The sequence below is a fragment of the Lactuca sativa genome, chromosome 9, assembly GCF_002870075.4.
Source record: "Lactuca sativa cultivar Salinas chromosome 9, Lsat_Salinas_v11, whole genome shotgun sequence".
In the NCBI taxonomy this organism is placed as follows: Eukaryota; Viridiplantae; Streptophyta; class Magnoliopsida; order Asterales; family Asteraceae; genus Lactuca; species Lactuca sativa.
In genome coordinates, this window is record NC_056631.2 from 9872672 (window position 1) to 9876832 (window position 4161).

The window sequence follows — 4161 nt, forward strand, 5'->3', positions numbered from 1 at the left end:
TCTTCATAGTCTCATCTTTAAGGCCCAACTATTTATCCTAGTCACAACACTTGGCATTCAGATGGTCCAATATCTCAAAATCATCAAGGCCGAATTATGGCTCATCTATGGCCTAATTTTACAAATTGGGCCTAAGTACCTGTTGGAATAGTGTCTAAGGCTGCAACTATATTAGGCAAGTATTTGACCCGGTTGTGCATGGTCCTTTTGGGTTGCCTTCACCATAGCAACTTGATAGGATGATTTATTAAGAGAGAGTAAATATTATTAATTTATAATGAGAATAATATAAAGAATAATATATTGTTATTTGATTAATATAAGTCATAGAATTAATTGGAATTAATTTGGCGACTTAAAGAGATTAATTAAATAAGAGGGTATAAACTGTCAATTGTTTGATAGTTAAACTTTAGACTGTAAATCCGTATAGATATGCAATGGACGGATTCTAGAAGCTAGGATAGCTTCAAAATCGTCCAAGGGGATATCTATGGAAAGGATTTGGATAGCCTTAAGAGAAGATTATCCAATTAGGGTTTAGGTTGTAACCCTTAAGGAGTCTACAAGTATAAATAGACCCTATGGCTAAGGGAAATCGACACTTCATCAAAAGCATAGAAACCCTGGCCGATTTCCTCCCCTCTCCTCTCTCCCAAATCATCCTCCTTGCTACTTGGTGTTTGTAAGCCATTAGAGAAGTGACAATTGGGACTCTAGAAGCTCCAAGACAACAAGAACAACAAAGAATTCAAAGGTATGATTCTAGATCTGTTTCAATATTGTTATTACACCTAAATAGTCATTAGAAGTCTTGGATTCAAAGCATGTTTAATTAGAAAGCCTAGATCCAAGCATTAGGGTTTTGCATGCGCACATAGGAAAGTTCTTATGGCTAAAACCCATCAGTGGTATCAAAGCCTAGCTTGGTTTTCATTAAATTGTTGCTTAATTAACTGAAACTAAACTGCAAAATTCGATTTTTGTTTTTCTGAGTCATGGACTCGGCGAGTTCCAAAGTGGACTCGGCGAGTTGGCCTAACTCGGCGAGTCCCTTTGTGCACTCGGCGAGTCCAAGCGTCAGGAATGGCCAGATTCGGGATTTCTTCATGATTATCTTATGGAAACTTACCTTAATCATATTAGATCAACTTAAATCCGATTTTTTGATATATGACTATTTTCTTGATCTAATTAAAGATATTTATCAACTAATAAAATATTTAATTTCCTTATATGATAATTAATTAATTATTTTGATTATTTTGGTAATTATCTTAAAAAGAAATCTTGAATAAAATCAAATATAGATAATTAGGATATTAATTGTTAATTGGAATTATTTGTTATTTGATCCTCCATGTTTTAAATGTTTAAAACTTGTCCTCAAGTTTTGAAATTTATATTTTGTGATTAAAAGTTTTAATTTAGACCATTTAAATTTCAAACCATAGATTTTAAAAGGTTTAAAATACAACCCTATACTAATATGATATTACTAGAATAATATATATATATATATATATATATATATATATATATATATATATATATATATATATATATATATATATGTATGTATAACTAAATGCTAGTCTTACCGTTAGTAGGCCTCATTCACGAAGCCGATCTATAAGGTGGGTATAAGGTTGCGGCCTATAAAATGACGCTTAATGGGTGTACACTCACACCCACCGCTTGCTTGATTGGTGGAGGGTCGTTAGCCGAACGGGTAGGATAGGGCAACCTCATCCTCTCATTAAAAGTATAATAAGTAACTCAAAGTAACTACACATATTTTAAAAATTTCTCAATCTTAGTTACTTTAGGAAAAGTGAATTGATGCAATCCCATGAAATTACACTTTGCACCATTGCTAAGAAGTTAGTGGAGCGTGTGTGGTTTACCGACACACTAATTGGTTCTAAACAAAGGTGGCAAAGGGTGATTCATTGTTTATCATAGTTCGATGGAGCGTGTGTGGTTTACCGGCACATCAAATAGGTGATCGTTACAATGAAGGCACCATGTGAATTTGCATGGTAATTCACACCTGCTTTGTGATCCTCGGTATCCCAATCACAAACGAGAGGGGCATATCGAGATTTAAACATGCCATTGAATAGTTTCAATGAATCTCATCCGAACCTAGGAATTCTCAATACATTTAGGACTAATAGTTAGGTTTTGTGATGGAGAATTAGTGAATCGTCATTCAGTTACTTTCAATTTATTTGCATGTTAGATTACTGCATCCCTTTTCTAGTATGTAAATGTTATTGTTGGATCCTAGCCCTAATTTTTCTTATTGGGTGATAATTAGGGATTCTTATTCTAATCTATCTTTGTCCTTTCTATTTGTAGATGTCGAACGCAAACAACGTTGTTGCTAGTTCTTTCACGTTGATGAGCCTTTGCCAAAAGGTCACCTTCGATGGAACGAGCTTTAGCGAATGGATAAGATACATTCGCACCATTACTCGCTATGAGGATAAGGAGTATGTCCTCGATGAGAAGCTCGAGAAGATCAACCCTGAAATCGCTACTCCGGATGAAATCACCGCTTTTGAAACTCATGAGCGAGATGCAACAAAGGTACATTGCATCATGATTGCCACCATGAACTCCGAATTCCAAAAGTCCTACGAGGACATGTTACCGTACGAGATGCATCAAGACTTATTGGAGAGATACCACCAGAACGCGAGACAAGAGCGTTATGAGATTTTCACCAACATGATTTACGCTAAGATGGGTCATGGAGAATCTCTTACCATGCACCTGCAAAAGATGCAGAGGTATGTTGACCGCCTTTGCAAGTTAAATGTTGACTTTGGGGAAGACTTGGCGATCGACATGGTGCTTCACTCTTTGCCTCTGATATACAATCAATTTAGGATGACCTACCACATGAACAAAGAGGAGGTCACCCTAAGTAAACTCCAAGGTCTCTTGAGGGTCGCTGAGAGCAACTTCAAAGACAAGTCTATTGCACCAACTCCCAATCCAACTGCTGCTCCTGTCTTGACTATTGGTCAAGGAAATGGAAAGAAGAGGAAGGCTTCGTCTAAGAACTATCGCAAGGTTAAAGCCCGAGATGGTGCCTCTTCTAGTGGGACCAAAGTTGATCCCGCTAAGCCCTGCCCTAACTCGAAGGAGGCAGAGTGCCACCTCTGCCACAAGATAGGACATTGGAAGAGAAGCTGCCCAGAGTACCTGCAAGCCATCAAGGAAGGGAAGATCAAGCCATCTTTCGCAGGTATATACACAATTAAATCTAACGATTCTAATCATGTTATTTATTGGGTTCTTGATATCGGTTGTGGTTACCACATTTGTTCTAATGTGCAGGGACTAAGAAGAAGTAGGGATGTGGAGCAAGGAAGAATCAATCTAATTATGGGGAACAGAAGATCTTCGCCTGTGACCAAGATTGGAGTGTATTCTTTAGTGCTTAGGAATAATTTGTGTTTAGATTTGAACAATTGTTGCTATTCGCCAAAAATGGCTAGAAACATCATTTCATTTCATGGTTTATATAGACAAGGTTTTAGATTTTCCTTTAATAATGAGAATGGTTCTATTTTGGCTTATCTAAATGGTGTATCTTACTTTGAAGCTTTACCATGTAATGGAATTTATGAAACTGTTATGATTGTTGATAACTTAAGAAATGATGTTTTGAATACAGATTCTTCCACTAGTATGGATAAAGCATCCTTGTGGCATTATCGTCTTGGACATGTCAACAAGAAACGCATAGCCCAATTCCAAAAGGATGGAGTGTTGGAGTCATTCGACCTTAGGGAAGATGACACATGCGAGTCTTGTTTACTTGGAAAGATGACTAAGTCACCCTTCACGAGTACGTGTGAAAGGGGTGAGGGTCTATTGGACCTAATACATACCGATGTATGTGGACCGTTTAGATCAACCACGAAGGATGGGAACCGCTTCTACGTGACTTTTACCGATGATTATAGCAGATATGGGTATATCTATTTAATCAAGCAAAAGTCAGAAACTTTTGAAAAGTTCAAAGAGTTTAAGAATGAAGTGGAGAATCAATTGGGCAGGAAAATCAAGATGCTTCGATCCGATCGAGGAGAAGAGTACCTAGGTCTTGAATTCCACGATTATCTCAAGGAGTGAAATAGTTTC